The 12,630-nt window shown below is 48.8% G+C and overlaps 1 long non-coding RNA gene across 1 annotated transcript; it reads left to right on the forward strand.

Annotated features, from left to right (window-relative positions):
• Positions 1-2,983: 2,983 nt before the first annotated feature.
• On the forward strand, positions 2,984-3,827 carry LOC129164898 (uncharacterized). The gene is made up of 2 exons (XR_011516292.1): positions 2,984-3,066; positions 3,117-3,827. It is a non-coding gene; the product is annotated as an uncharacterized lncRNA (long non-coding RNA).
• Positions 3,828-12,630: the final 8,803 nt, after the last annotated feature.

A 12,630-nucleotide genomic window follows, 5' to 3' on the forward strand; every position in this document is an offset into this window, starting at 1 on the left:
ATACACCCTGACCAAACTGGTTTCATTAAGGGTAGACAGTCATCCACAAACTCACGTAGATTACTTAATTTGATAGATTTCTCTTACAGTAGAAACATAGAAACTAGTATATTATCTCTAGATGCAGAAAAGGCTTTTGATAGAGTTAACTGGAAGTTCTTATTTGCAACTTTACATAAATTTGGTTTTGGGAACCTCTTCATAAACATGCTAAATACATTATACAGTTCACCAATAGCACGTGTCAGGACAAACGACCAAATATCAGCTAGCTTCTTTCTTCAGAGGGGGACCAGGCAGGGATGCTTCTCTCCCCCTCACTGTTTGCTATCTTTATCGAACCATTACCGGCAGCAATTAGGCAAACAACAGACATTAAAGGGATAAAGTGTAAGAAAATAGAACATAAGATCAGTCTTTATGCAGATGATGTTTTATTCTTTCTCCAGGATTCTCAATTGTCTCTCTCTCATTCAACAGAACTGATAAACTCTTTCAATAGTTTCAGATTACTCTATAAACTGGTTAAAATCCACAGTTCTACCAATTAATTTCTCTTTTGTCAATTTACTTAATACACAATTGGAGTCAGGGAATATCACATACCTGGGAATTAATGTCTCTCCCAAGTTAGCAGATCTAACCAAATTAAACTACATCCCACTTTTAAAGAAAGTGGAAGATGATCTTGCAAGATGGAAATCCTTACCAATATCACTCATGGGGAGATTTGCTACCATTAAAATGATGGTCTTACCCAGAATAAATTACTTATTTTCAATGATCCCAAACAAACCACCAGCTGACTGGTTTAAATCTCTGGGATCCTCAATTACCAAATTCCTTTGGCAGGATAAACCTCCACGAATTAGCTTAAAATCGCTTCAGAAGACCAAAGTCAGAGGAGGACTGGATCTACCCAACTTTTATTATTATTTCTTAGCCAACAGGCTGCAATATATACCAAGATGGTTGCAAGATAACCCACTAGATGAGTCCTGGTTAGATATAGAACAGACACTTTGCAATACGATAGAGCTTTCAGACTTACCGTTTATTAGCTCAAGCATAAGAAAACATGAAGGCTTCAAAAATATTAGTATCAGCACCTCTCTGACAGCATGGTGGGAGTATCTTAAAACGACAGTCTTCACTAGTACCATGCAGACGCACACCTATCTGGAATAATCCTGATATTTTGCAAAATAATAAAATGATGAACCTTCCGGACTGGGAAAATAAAGGAATCCTATACCTGGATCACATATATGAAGGATTGGACTTCATCCCATTTAATAGAATAGTCTCCCAATTTGGAATAGATAAGAATAGCTTTTTAGAATACCACCAAATTAAATCTGTAGTAAAACAAAAATTTAAGCTCAATAAAATAGAATTACAAACACCACCAAGAGTATTAGACTTCTATAATCTCAAACCCCCCAAACTACTGTCTAAAGTATATAAGACACTGTCCAAAATAGACGATAGAATAGTAATCCCTATTGAAAAATGGGAGGTGGATCTATCAGTCAGCTTTGACTAGAACCTCTGGTCCCAAAATTGTTTAAAAACTTTTAAAATGATCAGACACTCCAATTTACAATTAATTCAGTACAAAATTCTACACAGAGTACACTATACAGGTCATCGGATGTTCAAGATGGGGTTTGTGTCATCTGACACCTGTACACACTGCACAAACAACGTTCCTGACAATTACATTCACGCACTGTGGTCCTGTCCACCTGTCCAGCAATTTTGGGGTAGAGTGTGTGAAGACCTGTCAAAGTGTCTGAAATGTCATATCCCAACCACCCCCTCTCTTTGTTTACTGGGAAACCTGGACGATGGCCCGATTGAAACATCTGTGGTTCACGTGGTTCTGACTGCCATATGCATCGCTACGAAAACTATCCTCTTGAATTGGAAAAATAGAGAAACTCTCTGCATTAACCAGTATAGAAATATTTTGTTAGATCATATTACACTTGATTTAGCCTCTGCTTCCACTTCAGATCAATCTCTCTGGGCTCCTTTGATCGGTTCCATCACATAGCGATGTTGGGGGGCCGTTGATGTTGTCCTGCGGGATGATGTGGGTGGGGGGGGGTGGAGGGTCTGAGTTTGGAGTATCCGGATGTTCCCTGGAGGTGGGTTCACTGGGGGTGTCTGGGACTGGGGGGGTGTTGCCCCCCTCTGGAGGTGCTTGAGTTGCCTCGGGGGGTGGACTACTGGCGGTTGTGAGTGGGGCCCCTTGGGGATCTTGGTGGTGGCCATGGGTCACTGCCTGGCAGCTGCATTGCCCCTGGGCGGGTCTGGGTGGGGCTCTGGGGGCTCGGGGTGTGGGGGTGGCCAGCCCCGTATTGGGATATGGGTGGGGTCTTGGGGGTCGGGTCCTTACATGTATGCTGCTGGGAAGAAGGCAGGAACAGGCAGCAGTGCCTGGCACGGGTTCAGGGGCCTCGGGTAGACCTTGGCTCCTCTGCTGTTCCATCACAGGGGAGGGGGAGGACCCAACCTTACCTGGATGTCCTATGTCTTATATATTCTGGAAGTTGTGCAAATGCAGGGATGGGCATAGATGTTCTGCTGGGGTGGGGCTGGGTTGGTGCCCTCGGACTCCGTGAGGCTCTGTGTTGAGGGTCTGACCTCATGAGGAAATTACTATGCAGTGATTTTCTCCAAAATGACTGTGCTTAAATTGCTCTGAAAAGCAAATAACCACATCAGCGCCAAGAAACTTCATTTCCCATGATGCTTTGCACACGGAAGCATTGGGATGATGTCACCGCCTAGTACCAGAAACACGTTCTGCGCATGTGCGGGAAGCCGTGGAGCTTTTCCCGCGAACTAAGACCATAAATCTTCAGCAGAGACAAAGAAACCTCGTTCTTTTGCCCAGGATACCTGGCGGTAAGGACACGCTTGTCAACGCTCCGTCAACTTGAGCACGCGGAAGCTCTAAGTGCCAAGTTGAGCCCATGCAACCGCTGGAAACTACACTCAACTCCATCGGGACCTGACTGGGAACGAGCGGAGCTCCATTCAGCTCTCAGAGACGCTGTAAGTTGTCAAACTCAGCACAAAAGAAACTTCGTTCTCTTTATGTCCAGCCGTGGAGAAACACTCGTGGAGCCAAACAACGGAGAAAGCATTAAACCGACGGATGACGCTGAAAACTGCGGAGAAAACGGAGAACCGTCAAATCATAACAGCGGGGACGCCTTGCTGCTCTGGTGATCAGAAAACTCATTTTTTTCTCTCTCCTTTTCTTCTCCCGTTTCCTCTATAGTCCAGAATAAGCAATAAAACCGCGCTATTGCTTAAAAAGTAGCTTCGTGTTTTCCTCTTTCGCTCCCAATTCGTCCTTCGGGTCATTTTGAAAGAATAAACTGCTTATTGATCATCGCTAATATCTTTAGTCGTCAGCTCTGGCCAGGCTGCCGACTCCTTTTAGATTAAATAATTTACAAGTGACCCTTTTGTTGTTTGTTAACTTTTGAAGTGTTTGAGTTAAGTTTTACTGTGATTCTAAGCCACTAAGTGTTCGGGAAAGTAGAAAACTTTACACATCCAGGTCTCCTGTTGAATGCGAGGGGAGGGGAAGAGCCCCACACACACTCACAGCTCCCTCCCCCCACCTACTCTGGGGAAACAAAGACCCATTCATCTCACACACACACACACACTCACTCACACACACCACACAAACACCTTGAACATTATTTTGAATATACATCCTTTTATTATATCACATGGTTATTATTCATTTATGCCACTGTTTATTCATTTGCCAAATTGTTAATTAAACGTTATAAAATTCAGATTTTCGTCTCCATTAGCTTTGTTGTGTCGAAGAGAAGTCTCTGCTCCAAGGATTCTACGAACTTCAAGAAAGACTGATAAGAGTTTTGGATTCAATTTTTCCCCGGTAAAAGGGAAATGGTGCCCCGTATATCTAAGAATATCTTAATTAATTAATAAATCAGTAAATATTTACATATTTACAGAATTTATTGAAGAATCCAAAAGTAAGTTGAAGCTTACTAATTGTTCGCTCCTAATAACCCCAACATTTTTATTGGTGCGGCCGTGTGAGGCTTGGATACACAGAGATTTCTATCCGGCACAAACAAACAAATAAATCCAAAGAGCTTGAATTAAAAATAATCAGTTGTTCAGCCTTGAACCAGCAACAGAGTGGTGCTGATTTCACTGAGCAGGAAGCTGCATCGAACTCTCACCAGTAACTCAGTGCTTCTTTAAAGGTGCAACGTGTAAATTAATTCTGGTTGACTTTTAGGTTAAAATTCAGTTTTTCCTTAAAGGTGCAACGTGTAATTAATTCTGGCTAACCTTTTAGGTTAAAATTCAGTTCCTCATTAAAGGTGCAGTGTGTAAGTAATTCTGACTAACCCTTTTAGGCTAAAATTAACTGCTAATTTAGCGACTTTAACTCACAGTGGCTATTATAACTAACTGAAACCTTCACTCAAAGACTGATAACACCCTGTTTGCTAATATTCTGAAGGAATAACTAGCATATTTAACACTGCAAGTGTTGTAAGACGTTGCTACGGCAACGCACCAGCTTTTGCTAAAATACTGAAAGGAATAGTATTTTAAGCGTCAGTCACGGCAGTCCGTGCAATTTTAAAACGCTAAAACCTGTGCGCACAAAGGTTAATTTAGTGTTTTTCTGCTACAAAACTAGCAGTTGCTGCCAAAAGGTGCAGCTTTGAGCTATCTGCAGAAGCTCTACTAGGCTATTTTTGGTTCGGTTGTTAAAATGGAGGGACAGAGTAGTGAACTGACCAACTCCCAGCAACCAGGTGGCGCTGCGGCCCACGACTATGAACCTGGCCTACTTTCTGGACAAATATTGTCCAAACTGGTCGCGGTTGCTCGAGAACCCGACTACCCTTCTAGGGATTTCACTGAAGAACAGCGTAGCGACGAGCTAGAAGCTGTAATTGATCAAATAGAAAACCCGGATGGTACAAAACCAATCCAGGTTCACTTAGCTAAGTTAGCCCTGATCCTCTATCAGAGAGAACTCCAACATGATCGAGAGATCATGAAGCTCCAGAGCATGCTAGCTGAAAGGCAGCAAAATGGAAGGCAGAAGGATGACGAGGAGGAAGACAACACCGATTCTGGGGAAGATGGGGAGGAGACCCCGCCCCCTTCTGCTGATGACAACAGACAGTGGGAAGGGGGGAAACACCATGACTCTCTGGACGGACGCACGCCGCAGGGGAGAGATGAAGCTCATCTGTCCCAACCTTCGGCCCCGTTCCCTACACACACTCTAGGGCATTCAGGACCATCTAGGGGCCGAGGGCAATTCGGCCTCGAACCCCAGGTTGGACCACCACCCTCATCTTCACGGCCTTCTCAATCTGTGAGAAGTCGACCAGCTGAGCGGCACCTCTATTTAGACCGCTCCCCCAGTCCACGAAGGGTGCAAGGTGCCGGCTGGGGTTATGCACAAGCCCAAGCTGCACCTCAACCATCTACCCATCCTAGCTACTCCGGTATTCGGCATGCCGATAACCAGCTGCATGACAGAGCATACTACGCAGACGTGCCCCGGGAGGAGGACCTCCCAGGACACCCACGTGACGTGCCAGCAGCCCGTCACAGCATGCCGAACCCCGATTTGGGCCCCAGGAGTCAACATTGGGAGCCCAGAGCACACCAGCGATATCCAGCGCTCTCTGAGACAGACCCTGGGTCAGAGTCAGAGGATGACGCGCCGTACCGTGAGTCAGGGCTCCGTGTACGTCAAATTGAATCGCTAGCTAAAGACATAGAACGCTTTGATCCTAACACCAATGAATCCAATGTCGACGATTATCTCAGGGAGATAGAACGTTGTCTGCTTGATCTTCCAGCACCCTCTTCAAGGGAAAAGCTCAAGCTAATTTGGAAAACCACATCTAGAACGGTGCACGGTTTCATGGAAACTCTACCACCTGACATTCGTGATTGGTACTCCTCGCTCTGCCGAGCGTTGAGGGATGAATACGCCACGTATGCAGACTCTGCGTCAGCTACAATGGGGGCCTTCTCCATCAAACACGGGAGAAACGAACCCCCCAGAGAGTATTATCGCCGACTCAAAAGTGCTTATTTCCAAGGTCGAAACGGCCCTGGGCTCGAGGAAGACCCTGCCTTCAGATCCCTGTTCATTCACAACCTGCACGAGTGTGTTCGCTCCGAAGTCTCAATGTATTGTCGGATGAAAAAACTGACAACTCAGGAGATTAGGAGATACGCCCAACAGGCTTGGGAAGCCGGCGGAAAGCCCCAAAAGCCTGACGCACGTCACAGCGTCATGCACCTAGCTCCCGACGCCGAGCCGCGTTTGGAGCTCGAAGGCACAGAAGCTCCACCCACTAAGCCAAAATCTGCTAAACCTAGACCTGTTAAACCGCGAGAGCAGTCCCAATCTCCTCAACAGGGGAAGGGGGGGTGCTGATTGGCTGCCTAGGTCTGGACAATCAGACAGGAAGTGGCCCAACCAAAACCAACGCCAAGTAGGTCGGAACAGTGGAAGGTTTACGGAGCGCCGCCCACAGGTAGGTCCCGAACACAAGTCCGCAGGTGAGTACTTGACCAAAGCCGACCTCCAGGAGATGTTTCAGCAGTTCCTAGCTAAACAGAAGGAACAGCTGAGATCTGCAGATGAGACCCCTGCACCAAAGTCTGCTTCTAAGAAGCCAGACCCAGAGCCAACGTCCGCATGACTAGGCGTGGCTCAACCTCCCAGCGTGGCCAGGACCTACCTGATCAGCTGGGGGAACACTACTGGTAGATCACAGGAGTCTCCTGAAATCTACTCCCCAGAGAAACCTGATACTAAATTTCTGAAGTTCCTTGGTGACTTAACAAACCATGATCATGCTCGCCGTTTGTACTGTAGCACCAACGTAGGTGGGTGCATACAGGTTGATGCTCTGCTGGATACCGGCTCAGAAATCACCCTGATGTGCTCCACACTGTTCCATCGCGTGTCTGACACCATGCGGTCACTCGGGAAACCAGTCCAGGTAGAGCCCTGTGACCTGAAAATCACCAGCTACACCCAGACCCGGGAGTGTATCACTCACCGGGCGTGGCTGGATATCACCTTCCAAGACATGACTCTGGTTCACCCGTTTTATGTCTGCCAGCTAGACACTGAACCACTTCTCATTGGTCAGGACCTGCTTGAACGTCTAACTCCCCTCATCGACTGCCAGAAGGGTCAACTGTGGGCCCAGGTGGACACACCTAAGCCCTGGAACCCAGATAGCAGCCGACCATCCTCCATTCTTGAAGTCAGCATAAGTGAGCCGCAAAACCCTTGTTCCAAGGTCATGCCCCTCCCTACGGCTCCCACAGACGATGACCGCCTGCAAAGGCAGGAAACCGCTCCTGGAACTCCGCTCCGCGCACATTCATCTTTTCTCTGCTCGCTGAAGAACGTCAGCCTGCAGCCATATGCACCACACATAGTTGGTGGTCTTACCATCAACTGCACCCACATCTCAGATGCTCGCCTTGCTCTTTGGTCTGAAAAGTCAGCCATCAGCCAGCAGACGTTTGAACACCTGCGTCAGAAGGACCCCCTTCTGGTCAGTGTGACACGTAGCCATCGGCTCTTGTCACCTACTTGGCCGCAGAGGCTCCTGAAAGCGCCAGAGGTCTGCTCTCTGACTATCCAACTTGGAGCAAGACAGCTCACACATACATTCAGCATCATACCACAGCTTGATCCACCTGCACTCATCGGAGCAGATCTGCTGGTTCGACTCGGTGCCCAGCTGGACACTTGCAATCAAGTCCTTTGGGCCCGGGCCAGACCATCCTCTGAGCCTGGCTCAGAAGGCCCTGAACACTTGCTGTCCGGTCAGACCATTCCACAGGCCTGCCGTGCAGTGGTTGAGGCCAGCACGGTTCTGCCCCCACTGGTCAAAGGAGTGCCTGTTCGTCTGACTCTGATGAAGCATCAGAAGCTGCCAGGCACACAGGCCTTCTTCCAGCCATCACCACACTTCTTGGAGCTCAACTTAGCCGTCTGTGGCACGCCACTCTTGGAGCTGAACAATCGTTCTGCCTACTTGTTGGTCGAAAATCCGACCCGGAGTCCTATCCACATGCCGGCAGGAAAGCCCTTGGGCATGCTGATAGATAGCTCATTCCATGACTTCGAACTTTCAGTCCCCGTGATCGGACAACTTCCGTTGTTCTTGAACGACAGACAGGTTGGTGTAGACACATTCAGTACTTTCCCCTCACAAATGATTACCATCAAGCGGCATGAAGCCCTTCCTGAGGAACCTATTTGCAGTGCAACCTTAGATACTGACTGCGGTCAGTGTCTAACGGTTTTTGCAATAAATACTCAACCCTCTGAGTCACCGGTTGAAAGCCCGGAACACCAGAGACCCTCCTCCTCTGAACCTTATGACGGCTTCGAGGCCGAAGTCAGCCAGCAGCTTGACAAAGCGGATGCGCTGGAGTCAGAGGAGCAGAGAGCAGCGCTTAGAAGCCTGTTCTATGAGTTTCAGTCCATCTTATCCAGGGACTCCCTGGACTGTGGACTCACAAACCTGCATACGGTTCGCATTCCGACGAACCCAAATGCCCCTCCTACTTTTGTACGTCAGTACAAGATTCCCCTCGCTGCTTATGAGTCGATCCAGGAGATCCTCGATCAGCTGAAGGAGAAAAACATCATCAGAGAGTGTAACTCCACTTACAACTCTCCCATCTGGCCGGTTCTGAAACCGACTGGGAAATGGCGTCTCACCATAGACTATCGTGCACTGAACAAACAAGTACCTCTCTCCAGGTGGCCTATGATCCATTTAGATCAGGAGCTAGCCAGAGTCAGAGATGCTCGTTTCTTCTCTACGGTTGACATAGCCAACGGCTTCTGGACCATGAAGGTTGAGCCGGCGGACCAGTATAAACTGGCTTTCTCCTTTGGAAATCGCCAATATACTTGGAACCGCTGCCCCTTTGGCTACTCTAACTCACCTGCCGAGTTCAACATCTTCCTCCACAAAGCCATGTCAGATGCTGCTTCCAGAGGGAACCTCATATATGTCAATGACATCTTGATGAGGAGTCGAACCTTCGAGGAGCACCTGGCCGAACTCCGTCACGTGCTGCAACAGCTCGCTGACGCCGGAGCTAAATTGGCGATTCTCAAGGGACAGTGGTGTCGAACCAAAGTGGAGTATGTTGGACTGCTGGTTGGCCCTAATGGAGTCGAGCCCCAAGCGGGACGCATTGGAGCCATTCAGGACATCAAAGCCCCAGCTAATCTGACTGAACTCAGGAGCTTCCTCGGAGTCTGCAACTACTCCAGACAGTTCATTGAGGAGTACGCTGAAACAGCGAGGCCCCTCACTGAGCTGCTTTGGAACGACACACCTTTCATGTGGGACAGACCCCAAGAACTCTCCTTCCAGTTCCTAAAACAGAAGTTGGCGTCCGCACCCTGTCTGGCTTACCCAGACAAGGATAAAGAGTTCTACATAGAGGCGACTTTCTCCTCTCACTGCCTGAGCGCTGCTTTGAAGCAGAAACACGATCAGGACATGAGAGTTGTGGCATACGCCAGCAAGCCTCTGAGCAAGGTGGAACTCCAGTTCTCAGACTGCGAGAGAGCTCTCCTCTCTACAGTCTGGGCCGTCGAACACTTTCGTAGTTACATCGGTGGACAGAAAGTGATCATTGAAACGTGTCATCAGCCCGTCACCTTCCTAAACAGCCAGCGTCTGCGCGAAGGAAGAGTGTCAAACAGCCGCATTGCGACGTGGATGATGGTGCTCCAAGGATACAACATTGAGGTCAAGTATGGTCAGAACACCAAGCTAGCGCTAGGACAAGGGCTAGCAGGCTGCCAGCACTGTGACTCTGACTCCGTCATGGGCCCCCTGGACACACCTGCCGCAGTCTACCCAACCGCATCCAATCATCGCTACTTTGATGAGAATGTTTGCCAAGGGCTTCCGAAAGTTTACACTGACGGATGCGCCTACCTTCACGAAGGCCAGCTCCGTGCCGGGGTTGGAGTCGTTTGGGTGGACTGTGACACTAAGCAACCAAATCACTACCGGTTGGGCCAAAAGTCTAGTCAGTACGCCGAAATTGCTGCAGTGTTGATAACCCTCCAGCAGGCGGCAGCCTTGGACATCACTCAAATCGTCCTTTGCTCAGATTCAAACTACGCTAGACACAGCTTCATTTCTCACTTCCCCATGTGGAAGGAGAACCACATGAAAAACGCCAGGAACAGAGATGTGAAACACTCGGAGTTATTCCTAGCGTGTGATCTGCTCACCACTGAGAAAGGCATAATGGTCTACTGGAAAAAGGTCAAAGGTCACTCCAGGACCATAGGTCCGGAGAAAGATGGTAATGACGAAGCTGACCGCCTTGCTAAGCTCGGTGCTGACCAGGGAACCTGCTGGGAATTCAAAGACGAGTGGCTTCCACCCAAGGCCGTTCACGAGGTCTGTGCGATTACTCGTCGCCATGCTAAACAGGCAGACGAACCTCGGACCGTTGGGGTACCCGTGTTTCTAGGCAGACAACCACAGGACGCGGACCTAGTCACTATGCAGGAACAAGATCCTGACCTGAAGCTCATCCGCGAGCTTCTCCAAAAGGGCCCGATGTCTAAACAACCGTCACCACCTACTGGAGATAGTCGAGATTTGGTAACCCTGCATCGTCAACTCGCGCATCTGAAACTACAAAACGATTTGTTAGTTTACATGCGTGACGACCAAAGCCCGCCGCGCTGGGTTGTTCCACTCGACCACAGAGGAGTGATGCTTGCCTACGCCCACGACACTCCGGTTGGAGGTCACCGCGGAGCAAAAGCTACCCTCGCGTCACTGACAGAAGTAGCATATTGGCCGTCGATGTCCAAGGACGTACACAGCTATGTCCAAGGCTGCCTCGTCTGTGCCCAGTTTCAACCCTCCCAGCCGCTTGCTAGAGCACCACTGCAACGCAGGGGAATAACCTTCCCTTGGTCCCACCTGCAGATCGACTGGGTTGGACCGGTTCCCAAATCGGCAAGAGGAAACAAATATATGCTAACTATAACTTGCAGTTTCACGAAGTGGGTGGAGTGCCTTCCAGCGCCAAACGATACAGCCGTCACAACCGCTGTACTGCTGATTAACCACGTTTTCAGTCGATGGGGACTTCCACTCTGCATTGACTCTGACCGAGGAACTCATTTCACATCCAGTGTAATGACGTCCCTGTTTGAACTTTTGGGAGTGGAAGTGAGATTCCACCTCCCCTATCACCCACAGTCATCCGGACAGGTCGAACGGATGAACCGCACGGTCGTCTCCATGCTCAAAAAGTACGTCTGCTCCACTGGGAAGGACTGGGACGTCAAGCTCCCTCTGGTCCTGATGGCCATACGGTCCACTCCCCAGCAAGCCACGGGGGTTACGCCCTTTGAGATGATGACCGGCAGACTGATGACTCTACCACTGCACCTCCTGTATCACCCAGAGGATGTCAGTGTTGCCACTGCCTATACCGCTCATCAGTATGTGGCAGACTTGAAAACACACCTTAGAGCTACGTTCGCGCACGCTCAGAAGAAACTGGAGACCAACGTAGAAGGCGCTAAAGCCTACTACGACCAAAAGACAACCAGCCGCGAATACGAGGTGGGTGACAAAGTATTCTACTTTCGGTTCGCCCAACCGGCACGCAAACCTAAGAAGTTCCTGCCCTGCTGGTCAGGACCATTTGAGATCGTGGCAAAACTCTCTCCAGTTGCATACAGGTTACGCATCACCAAAGCGAGACAGGAGCCTGTCTACAAATGGGTGCATGCAAACCAAATCAAACCCTACGTCAAACCGTCCCCGCGGGTACAGAGACCAGACTCCCCGCAGGAGGTAGACGTAGTCGCTACATAGTTCTATGCATGGAAATGGAAAAGGGGGGAAGTGCACGTTTAACCCACTAACATGTACTAACCGACAAAGAACCAAGCCCCCCCCCGCCGTCATTTTCACTAACCAAGAGAAACTCCTCCTAGAACGCTAACAGGAAGTACTTACTAAAACCTTACAGGGTACTCTTGTAACTGTCAACCTACATTCTGCTCTGATTAATGAATCTCTACGTGCAATCAAGACTTTGTCTGAAACCATACATCAGGATATTGTGTACACATGAGTGGTGAGAGATTTGATGCAGGACCTGCTCAGGGAAGTAAGTTCCACGCTGGACAGCTTGGTTGAAAGTCGTATTTCCCCGTACTTGGTACCACTGGACCTGCTCAAAGATAGCTTGACAGCTGCTACCCCTCTACTGTGCACCTTTCACAAATCCGCCTAGCGTACAGCCTAGGCAGTGCAATTCCCATTCACGTTGAAAAAAAATTAGAACTCGGTTTCCTGTTAAACGTTCCCATAATTGTGACACCTCACATCTATAGGTTTAGGTCGATGCTGAACATTGGTATTTGAAAGGACGGTAGGCATTTCCACTTTGAACTAGAAACCTGACACTCCATCACCTCAACCTCGAACAGCATGACTCAGAGATTGAGATCATGGACGCTTTCCAGGGTTATAACTTTGCCTT

This window comes from Nothobranchius furzeri, chromosome 14 (genome assembly GCF_043380555.1).
Source record: "Nothobranchius furzeri strain GRZ-AD chromosome 14, NfurGRZ-RIMD1, whole genome shotgun sequence".
In the NCBI taxonomy this organism is placed as follows: domain Eukaryota; kingdom Metazoa; phylum Chordata; class Actinopteri; order Cyprinodontiformes; family Nothobranchiidae; genus Nothobranchius; species Nothobranchius furzeri.